General features: G+C 36.3%; 1 protein-coding gene across 2 annotated transcripts in view; it reads right to left on the reverse strand.

Moving 5' to 3' along the window:
* The window catches only part of DTL (denticleless E3 ubiquitin protein ligase adapter), a 64,032-nt gene that overhangs the window by 51,317 nt on the left and 818 nt on the right, over nucleotides 1-11,897 (reverse strand). The gene's annotated exons all lie outside the window — the stretch shown is intronic.

Here is an 11,897-nt window from a genome sequence, read left to right on the forward strand (position 1 = left end):
TTTTCTCAGCCTTAGAACTGTAAACTAGCAACTTATTAAATTCCCCCTTTAAAAAGCCATTCTGCTTCTGGTATATTGCATTCTGGCAGCTAGCAAACTAGAACAAGGAGGGAAAGCTACCTAACTCATTCTATAAAGCCAACATCACCCTCATACCAAAACCAGACAAAGATACTACAAGAAAAGAAAATTACAGACCAATCTCTCTAATGAATATAGATGCAAAAGTCCTCAACAAAATTCTTGCAAATTTAATCGAGCAGCATATTAAAAGAATTATACACCATGACCAAGTAGGATTCATCCTAGGTATGCAAGGATGATTCAACATGAGAAAATCAATTGATGCAATACACCAGTTCTAGTTTTCTAGCCAAAGCAATTAGAAAAGGAAAAGAAATAGAAGGCATCAAAACTGGAAAGGAAAAAGTAAAACTCTCACTGTTTGCAGATGATATACTATGTGTCGAAAACCCTGAAAAGTCCACAGCAAAACTACCAAAGCTAATAAATGAGTACAGCAAAGTGGCATGTTACAAGATCAACACTCAAAAATCTGTAGTGTTTCTATATACTAGTAATGAACAATCTGAGGGGGAAATCAAGAAAAAAATTCCATTTACAATTAATTGCAACCAAAAGAATAAAATACTTAGGAATAAATTTAACAAAGGATACAAAAGACCCATACAAAGAAAACAACAAGAAATTACTAAAAGAAATCACAGAAGACCTAAATAAATGGAAGGGTATACCGTGTTCATGGATTGGAAGACTAAACATAGTTAAGATGTCAATTCTACCTAAATTGATTTATAAATTCAAAGCAATACCAATTAAAATCCAAAAAACCTTACTTTTCAGAAACAGAAAAGCCAATAACCAAATTTATCTGGAAGGGCAGGGCGCCCCCAAATAGCTAAAAATATCTTGAGAAAGAAAACAAAATCGGAGGTCTCATACTACCAGACTTTAAGGCATATTATGAAGCTACAGTGGTCAAAACAACTTGGTACTGGTATAAAGACAGATATACTGACCAATGGAATAGAATAGTGTGTTCAGATATAGACCCTCTCATCTATGGACAATTGATCTTTGATAAGGCAGTCAAGCCAACTCAACTGGGGCAGAACAGTCTCTTCAATAAATGGTGCCTGGAGAACTGGATATCCACATGCAAAAGAATGAAAAAGGATCCATATCTCATACCCTATACAAAAATTAACTCAAAATGGATCAAACACCTAAACATTAGCTCTAAGACCATAACACCTTTAGAAGAAAATGTAGGGAAATATCACATAAATGTTATAACAGGAGGCGGTTTCCTAGATCTTACACCCAAAGCACGAATTGAAGAAAGGAATAGATAAATGGGAACTCCTCAAAATTTAAAACTTTTGAGCATCAAAGAACTTTGTCAAGAAAGTAAAAAGGCAGCCTACACAATGGGAGACAGTATTATTTGGACAGTAGTATTTGGAAATGATAAATCAGTTAAGGGTCCAGTATCCAGAATATATAAATGGATCGTTCAACTCAACCACAAAAACACAAACAACCCAATTACAGAATGGGCAAAAAACATGAACAAACACTCCACAGAAGAGTAAATACAAATGGCCAAAGTCACATGAAAAGATGTTCAACTTCCCTGGCTATTAGGGAAATGCAAATCAAAATCACAATGAGATAACATCTCACACCCACCAGAATGGCCACTATCAATAAAACAGAAATGACAAGTGCTGGAGAGGATGTGGAGAAAGAGGCAAACATATCCACTGTTGGGTGGAATGTAAAATGGTACAACTGCTGTGGAAGGAAGCTAAGTATAGAATTACCATATGATCTGGCAATACCATTGCTAGGTATCTATTCAGAGGACATGAGGGAAAGGACACAAACGGACATTTGCACATCAATGTTTATAGTAGCATAATTTCCAATTGCCAAGCGATGGAAACAGCCCAAATGTCCACCAACAAACAAGTGCCTAAACAAGCTGTGGTATATACATACTATGGAATATTATGCAGCTGTAAGACAGAATAAAGTCCTAAAGCATATAACAAAATGGATGGACCTTGAGGACATTATGCTGAGTGAGATTAGCCAGAAACAAAAGGACAAATACTGTATGGTCTCACTGATAAGAACTAACATTAATGAATGAACTTGGAGAATTTCAGTTAAGAACAGAGGCCATCAAGAGATAGAAATAGGGTAAAATAATGGGTAATTGGAGCTGAAAGGATACAGACTGTGCAACAGGACTGGATACAAAAACTCAGAAATGGACAGCACAATACTACCTAATTGTAATGTAATTATGTTAAAACATTGAATGAAGCTGCATGTGAGGTATAGTTTTTTTTCTCTCTATTATCGTTTTATTTCTTTTTCTGCTGTCTTTTTATTTCTTTTTCTAAATCGATGCAAATGTACTAAGAAATGATGAATATGCAACTATGTGATGATATTAAGAATTACTGATTGTGTATGTAGAATGGAATGATTTCTAAATGTTTTGTTAGCTGATTTTTTTTTAATTAATAAAAATAAAAAAAAAAAGAGATAGAAATAGGGTAGATTTTGGGTAACTGGAGCTGAAGGGATACAGATTATGCAACAGGACTGATTGTAAAAATTCGGAAATGGATAGCACAATACTATCTGATTATAGCACAATAATGTAAGTACACTGAATGAAGTTGAATGTGAGAATGATAAAGGGAGGAGGGGTGGGGGCACATCTGAAACCAGAAGGAAAGATAGACGATAAAGACTGAGATGCTATAATCTAGGAATGCCTAGAGTATACAATGATAGTGACTAAATGTACAAATTAAAAAATGTTTTACATGAGGAAGAACAAAGGAATGTCAATATTGCAGGGTGCTGAAAACAGATGGTAATTCATATTTTAAAACTTAAGCCTATATGTGAGACTAAAGCAAAAAATGTTTATTTGGTACAAAATTTATATTTTGACCAGGGCATTTCCTAATATAACTTATATGGACAGTTTAATTGAACACCATAAGTACATGGAATATTGACTAGGGCATGAGATTTTATAAGTTTGTCCAGAGTGATGCCCCAATAAATCCCAGAGTGATTTGAACAGTGAAGAAAAAATTATTTGCCAAGTCCCCTTGGGGGAATGGTAGAAAGGGGGAAAATTCAACTTCCCATTTAGAGAATTCCTGATATTCTCTCAAGCAGTAGGGACAACCAAATCAACAGGCCGAGCCCTCAAACTTGGGGTTTGTGCATATGAAACTTATCCCCACAAAGGATAGACTAAGCCTACTTAAAATTAGTCCTAAGAGTCACCCCCTGCCCCAGAGAACTTTTTTTGTTGCTCAGATGTGGCCTACCTCTCTCTCAGCCAACACAGCAAGCAAACTAACCCCCTTACCCTCTCTACGTGGGACATGGCTCCCATGACCCCTCTGACAAAGTGAGCCAGAAAACCTGGAATGAGCTGGGACTCAGCATCAAAGAATTGAGAAAGCCTTCTCGACCAAAAGGGGGAGGAGAGAAACAAAATAAGTGTCAGTGGCTGAGAGATTTCAAACAGAGTCGAGAGATTATCCTGGAGGTTATTCTCACGTATTTTATAGATATCCTCTCTTTAATTTAAGCTGTATTAAAGAGGCTAGAGGGAAGTACAGGAAACTGTAGAGCTATGTTCCAGTAACCTTATTTCTTGAAGATGAATGTATAATGATATAGTTTTCTCAATGTGACCATGTGACTGTGAAAACCTTGTGTCTGATGCTCCTTTTATATACGATATTGACAGATGAGTGGAAAATATGGATTGAAAATGGATGGGTGATAAGGGGATCAAATGTTAAAATAAATTGAGTAGATTGAAATACTAGTGAACAATGAAAGGGAGTAATAAGGGGTATAGAAAAAAATAGGGGAACAAAGGTTAAAATCTATTGGGTGGATGGAGGTGCTGGTAGTCAGTGAGGGTTAGGGGTGTGGTATGTGTGATTTTTTTTTTTCTTTTTTCTTTTCCTGGAGTGATGTAAATGTTCTGGGTAATGATCATGGTGATGAATGTACTGCTATATGATGACGTTGTGAACCACTGATTGTACACCATACAAAGAATGTTTGTATCTTAAGAATGTTCATGTCTGTATGTTGTTTTGGTTTGATAATACAAAATAAATTCACAAAGAATGAAAAAAATTTTCATTATTTTCTGGAGTCTCTAAATCATAAACCCTACTACACAGACTTAAAGACTTATTTATGTGGGTCCAACATATTTAAGTATGTAAAAGAAACATTAATTCAACAAATACTGAGAAACAAATGTTTATTAAGCATTGGAGGAAACAAATCTATTAAAAGTTGTCTAGGGTGGGGGCCATGGTGGCTCAGCAGGCAGAGTTCTCACCTGCCATGCTAGAGACCTGGGTTCGATTCCCAGTCCCTACCCATACAAATAAACAAACAAATAAAAGCTGTCTGAATAACAAAAGCACAGAATGATAGTTCCCAGTCCCTGGCCATGCAAATAAATAAATAAATAAATAAAAGTTGTTTAAATAACAAAAACACAGAATGATAGAAGTGTGTGCTGGTTTGAAACTGTTGTGCACCCTAGAAAAAGGCATGTTCCTTAATCCTAATTTAATATTGTTGGGTGGGCTCTGTTTGATTAAGTTATTTCTATGGAGATATGTCTCCACCCACTGAAGGTAGGTCTCTACTGGAGTCCTTTACAAAGGAACCATTTTGGAAAAAGCTTCAGGACCAACAGAGAGACATATGGAGATGCAAAAAGAAAATGTCCCTGGGGAAGCTGTTTGAAAGTAGCCTGGAGAGAAAGCTAGCAGACATTGCCATGTGCCATGTGCCTTCCCAGATGACAGAGAAACCAAGAACATCATCTGCCCTTTCCTGAGTCAAGGTATCTTTTCCCGGATGCCTTAGTTTGGACATTTTATGGCCTTCGAACTGTAAACTTTCAACTTAATAAATTCCTTTTTTTTTTTTTTTTAAACATGGGCAGGCACTGGGAATCGAACCCAGGTCCTTGGGCATGGCAGGCAAGCACTCTTACCTGCTGAGCCACCGTGGCCCGCCCAATAAATTCCCTTTTTAAAAGCCATTCCATTTCTGGTATATTGCATTCCAGCAGTATTAAGAAAACCAATACAAAATGCTCATGATAAATAATAACAACCTTTGGGGCAGGAGAAACAATACTATTTGACGCCAACAGAAGGATCACGTTTTCCTCTAAACGTGATCCCTCAAAAAGAAGAATTTGACTTAGATTTTAGTTCTTTTATGTTCTCTCATGTTAGGGCACTTGCAATTCTCACATAATCAAAAAGTACTATTCGGAGAAGACATCTTAGCCTGACATGACCTCATACAAATCTAGCGTTGAATATTCATAGAGATAACAGGAAAGAATTAGTGAAAAGGAGACAATGAAATTTAATCCAGATTTAGTAATTATTCCTGGGAATATTATCTCACAATTTCAAGGTTACATATCCTTAGAAACAAGTTTTTAAAGACCACTAAAGAAGCAATATAGTAAGTGGTTATGTTGTAGAGTTCACATATATCCATTTACAGAATGAACTGTAAAAATAAAAACCTCTTTACAAAAGGTTATGTAAATGTATATTTGTGGTTTGGGATAAAACAAAATAATCTACTGACTGCAACCCATGATTTCAAGAAGGGCTGAAACTCAAACAATTTAAGTGAAATTGAAGATGATATGCTTTGGAAACATAATTTCCTACATCTAAACAGTGACCCCTTAGTCTCACTGGCCCAGAGACCAATATCGAAATCCAGTAGGTTAATGACTGGGTCTTCACTGCCCCTCTATTTCAAAACTCCCCACAATACACATTCCATCTACCTACCACTTTGAACTACTTTGGGATCATTACAGTGCTATAGTGTTTCCTGAGTATGTGGAGAATGCTTTTTTCCACAACACTTATTTGGAAAAACACATTCTTTATTCAATGTACAATTAAGTCCCCGGGTTTAAGCGCAGATTTTCCAAGGATTACACAAAAGGAGAAGAGTTTTCAGAGAATCAATTTCCAGACACTCAACTTCTACATTTCTGAAATTGATCTGTCCAAGAAGGTTAAGGCTCTCCTATTTCCCTACTCCCCCTTTCATCAGTGTCTTTCTTCACATTCCAAAAGAAAGGTATACGTACCAACTGATCTTATACTTTGCATTGACCCAAGGTATAAAATTTGGGACCCTAACTAAGAGACAACTGCATAATTCCTTTAATAAAGGCACCATAAACACTCACTGAAATCCATCTCTTTAAAAAAAAATTACTTATCAAGAATTGGTAATCAACATTGTTTTAATCAATTGCATTCCAATACTAATTTTAATTATTCAAACCAGAGGAAACTTTAACACATGGAGCCTTATGATGACAAAAAAACATTAATTTAAATACATTTTTGAAACAAAGGAATATGATCAAGAATAAAAGAACTTCTCAAGCAGAAAATTAAATTATATTATAAATTCTGTGAAATTAAAAAAACAGATTTGATTATAAAATCACTGTAGTAACTTACTTTTCAGAAAGAGAAAAACCAATAACCAAATTTATCTGGAAGGGCAGGGTGCCCCCAAATAGCTAAAAGTATCCTGAGAAAAAAAAATGAAGTCAGAGGTCTCATATACCTGACTTTAAGGCATATTATGAACCTACAGTGGTCAAAACAGCATGGTACTGGCATAAACATAGATATACTGATCAATGGAATAGAATAGAGTGTTCAGATATAGACCCTCTCATCTATGAACAACTGATTTTTGATAAGGCAGTCAAGCCAACTCACCTGGGACAGAACAGTCTCTTCAATAAATGGTGACTAGAGAATTGGATATCCATATGCAAAAGAATGAAAGAGGACCCATATCTCATACCCTATACAAAAATTAACTCAAAATGGATCCAAAGAGCGGGCCACGGTGGCTCAGCAGGTAAGAATGCTTGCCTGCCATGCCCGAGGACCCGGGTTCGATTTCCGGTGCCTGCCCATACTTAAAAAAAAAAAAAAAAAAAATGGATCTAAACATTAGATCTAAGACCATAAAACTGTTAGAAGAAAATGTAGGGAAATATCTTATAAATCTTATACTAGGAGGCGGTTTCCTAGACCTCACACCCAAAGCAAGAGCACTGAAGAAAAATAAATAAATGGGAACTCCTCAAAATTAAATACTTTTGCACATCAAAGAACTTCGTCAAGAAAGTACAAAGACAGCTTACACAATGGGAAACAATATTTGGAAACGATATATCAGACAAAGGTCTAGTATCTAGAATATATAAAGAGACTGTTTAACTCAACAACAAAAAGACAGTCAACCCAATTACAAAATGGGCAAAAAGACTTGAACAGACACTTCTCAGAAGAGAAAATATAAATGGCCAAAAGGTACATGAAGAGATGCTCAACTTCTCTAGCTATTAGAGAAATTCAAATCAAAACCACAATGAGATATCATCTCACATCCACCAGAATGGCCATTATCAATAAAACAGAAAATGATAAATGCTGGAGAGGATGTGAAGAAAGAGGCACATTTATCCACTGTTGGTGGGAACATCAAATGGTACAACCACTGTGGAAGGCAGTTTGGTGGTTCCTCAAAAAGCTAAATATAGAATTGCCATATGACCTGGTAATACCATTGCTAGGTATCTACTCAGAGGACATGAGGGCAAGGACACAAACAGACATTTGCACACCAATGTTTATAGCAGCATTATTTATAATTGTGAAGAGACAGAAACATACAAAATGTCCATAAACAGACGAGTGGCTAAACAAACTGTGGTATATACATAAAATGGAATATTATGCAGCTGTAAGACAGAATAAAGTTATGAAATATATAACAACATGGATGGACCTTAAGGACATTATCTGAATGAGATTAGCCAGAAACAAAAGGAAAAATACTGTATGGTCTCACTGATATGAACTGACATTAGTGAATAAACTTGGAGAATTTCATTGGTAATAGAGACCATCAAGAGGTAGAAATAAGGGAAGATATTAGGTAACTGGAGCTGAAGGAATACAGATTGTGCAACAGGACTGAATGTAAAAACTCAGAAATGGACAGCACAATACTACCTAACTGTAATACAATTATGTTAAAACACTGAATGAAGCTGAATGTGAGAACGATAGAGGGAGGAGGGCTGGGGGCACAAATGAAATCAGAAAGACAATAAAGACTGAGATGGTATAATCTAGGAATGCCTAGAGTGCACAATGATAAGTGACTAAATGTACAAATTCAAAAAATGTTTTTGCATGAGGAAGAACAAAGGAACGCCATTACTGCAGGGTGCTGAAAATAGATGGTAATTAATATTTAAGAATTTTACTTTATGTATGAGACTAAAGCAAAAAATGTTTATTTGGCACAAAATTTTTATTTTGACTAGTGCATTTTCTAATACAACTTATGTAGACAGCTTAATTGAACAGCATAAGTTCAAGGAACCTTGAGTAGGACATTAGATTTTGTTGGTTGTTCCCAGAGTGATTTGAACAGTGAATAAAAAAGTATTTGCAAAGTCCCCTGCCGGGAATGATGACAAAGGGGGAAAATTCAACTTCCCCAAGCTGAATTCTTGATATTCTCACAAGCAGTGCAGACAATTAAAGATATAGGTTGAGTCCCCAATCTTGGAGTTTGTTCATATGAAACTTAACCCCACAAAGGATAGGTCAAGCCTACTTGAAATTAGGCCTAAGAGTCACTCCCAAGAGAACCTCTTTTGTTGCTCAGATGTGGCCTCTCTCTCCAGCCAACACAACAAGCAAACTCATCACCCTACCCCTGTCCACCTGGGACATGACTCCCAGGGGTGTGGACCTTCCTGGTAATGTGGGACAGAAGTCCTGGAATGAGCTGAGACTCAGTATCAACGGATTGAGAAAACCCCTAGAATGAACTGAGAATCAGCATCAGGGGACTGAGAAAACCTTCTTGACCAAAAGGGGAAAGAGAAATGAGACAAAATAAAGTGTCAATGGCTGAGATTCCAAACAGAGTTGAGAGGTTATCCTGGAGGTTATTCTTATGCATTAAATAGATATCGCCTTGTTAGTCAAGATGTAGTGGAGAGGCTGGAGGGAACTGTCTGAAAATGTAGAGCTGTGTTCCAGTAGCCATGTTTCTTGATGGTGATTGTATAATGATACAGCTTTCACAATGTGACTGGGTGATTGTAAAAACCTTGTGTCTGATGTTCCTTTTATCTACCTTATCAACAGATGAGTAAAACATATGGAATAAAGATGAATAATAGGGGGAACAAATGTTAAAATAAATTTAGAGTGAAATGCTGGTGATTGGTGAGGGGGATGGGTAGGGGGTATGGTATGTATGAATTTTTTTGTTTTCTTTTTCTGAATAGATGCAAATGTTCCAAGAAATAATCATGATGATATATATGCAACTATGTGATACTATTGTGAATTACTGATTATATATGTAGAACGGAATGATCAAAATGTTTGAATTTGTTTGGTGTTTTTTGGTATTTTAAAAAAATTAAAAAATTAATAAAAAAATCACTGTAGTGTTTATATTCTACTAGACACATTTAAAAGACTGAGGCAGCATTTTTATTTTTAGATGTTGGTATTCACAATATGCCAGAAATTATATTCTTTGCATCTGTTTAAACCTATGATAAAAAATTTTAGTTTATCAACTTGAAAATGCACAGAAGAGTAGTCAGATTTCTAGTTTAGAATGATCTATGACAACAATCTGAAGAAAAAACTGGAGAGGGGGAAACTAAGGCCATTTGAGAAACTTGCCTTTCTCAACATTGAGAAACAGTACAGATAAGAAGGTAGGGAAATGGCATGGTAAAGCTAGAACAGATTCAAGATGGGGTGAAGAGTTACTGCCAGGTTTCTGGTTGGGAAGACTGGTTTAAAACTGGGAACACTCTCTAAAATAGGAAATAAAGCAGGTTTGAGGGAGTAATGAGTTCAGTTTTTGGGCGTGTGAGTTTTAGATGGCTATGAGACTGACGAGCTCAGTGCAGATATCCACACAGCTGTTGTAAGAATGAGTCAAAAGCTTAAGGTCTACAAATCTGCAAGGAAAATCATTACTTCCCCACTAAGGACACAACCTTTGGGGGGAAGTCTTCCTAACAACATGGGACATGACTTTAAGAGATGAGTTTGGCCCTGCACCGTGGGACTGACAGTACTTTCCTGACCAAAATGAGGAAAAGAAGTGCAACATAATAAGACTCAGTGGCCCAGGGAGTTCAAATAGAGTACTGAGGCTATTCTGGGAGCTACTTTTATATAAGCTTCAGCTAAATATTGCCTATTCCCATGTTGTGTCAAACCCCAACCAACATCATTCTTGTTAACTCTTAAGAATATCTAGGGATCTAATGGAGATTTTATAAAAGTTTCATGCAGTAAGTTTACTTTCCTGAAATCTATAACCTCCAGAGGGTGCCTAGGCCAGATAACTTCTGAAATCCAGAGGAATCAGCCTCTCCAAAATTATCAACTAATTACATCCCCCTATCCTTCATTGTCAACACCCTTTCTCAAAATGTAAAAATCAGAATGGGCATTGCCGAAAGACCCTTACAGACAGGAGAAGGATTGAAGGAGGAGTTATAACAAAGAAAATACAATTTCACAAATGAGTATGAATGCTAAATCATTATATTAATACTTCTTTCAGCCTCCAGTGTTTTGGAGCAGCTAGAAGGAAAAATCTGAAATAGTGGAATGAATGAAAACCCGTAACAAATTCAGAAATCTGTTCTGTATCTACTTGTTAAAATGTACTTTGAAAACTATTGCTTTTTCTTTCTTTTCTTTGTATATATATTTCACAATAAAAAAACATTAAAAAATTTTTTTAAAAAGAGCATAGGATCTGGAAGGCTATAGGTAGTAGTGGAAGATGCCCCAGTTATTGCTCTGATTATCCAAAGGAGTGGGTAGAAGAGGAAAAGGGGCTAAGATTGGAATACCAAATTGAAGGGATAGGCGATGGTCCCACAAATTGCAGTGCCTAACATAGCAATGCATGAATATTTGTGAAAGAGAAAGAGGAAGTGGAAGAAGTAGACAGATAGATTGGAGATTTAGGAGAAAATTCATCACAAAATACAGGGTAAATATTAATAGCTTGTCTCAACACAGATAGTAAGGAGTGGAGCTGGAATTAGAACACAGGCTGTTTAACTCCAAAGACAAAGCCTTATGTTGCCACTCATGACAAGGGAAACATACAGAACATAATTTAAAAGACTAAGAGGGGAGTAGGTAAGGATGGCATAACGTTTTAAATTAAGAGCGGGCTGTTGAGGAATTACTTCTCAACCTTCTTTTCCTAAACCTACCACTTAAAACATAGAAGGTTCTCTTCTCACATTTTTTGTTTTTCAAATGGTTTCAAGGAAATGATAGACTCCCTGTACACTCGACTTTTAAATGGGTAGTAATTCCCTATTAGAAAGTTTCAGGTAGATGACATCCAAATTGAAACTCAAAACTCTTCTTGTCAAGGAGGAACTGAGGGAATAAACTGGATTTCTACGCACTAACATAGAAATATGTTCAAGTTAAGCCACTAAAGTGAACAACAAAACATTCTGATCTCATCTCTGTAAATAAGCACCCTATGTATTATTTCTGGCATCGAAAAACATCTGGAATAAACAACCTATTAACAGTCTGGGGGTGTGGTCATGGTGATCGTCCAGTTAATAATTTCCAATTTTTATGAACATATATTAATCGGGGTGGGGGTGGGGGAGATTTGGACCCTGCCAGCAGGAAATG

The sequence above is a fragment of the Tamandua tetradactyla genome, chromosome 4 (assembly GCF_023851605.1).
Source record: "Tamandua tetradactyla isolate mTamTet1 chromosome 4, mTamTet1.pri, whole genome shotgun sequence".
In the NCBI taxonomy this organism is placed as follows: domain Eukaryota; kingdom Metazoa; phylum Chordata; class Mammalia; order Pilosa; family Myrmecophagidae; genus Tamandua; species Tamandua tetradactyla.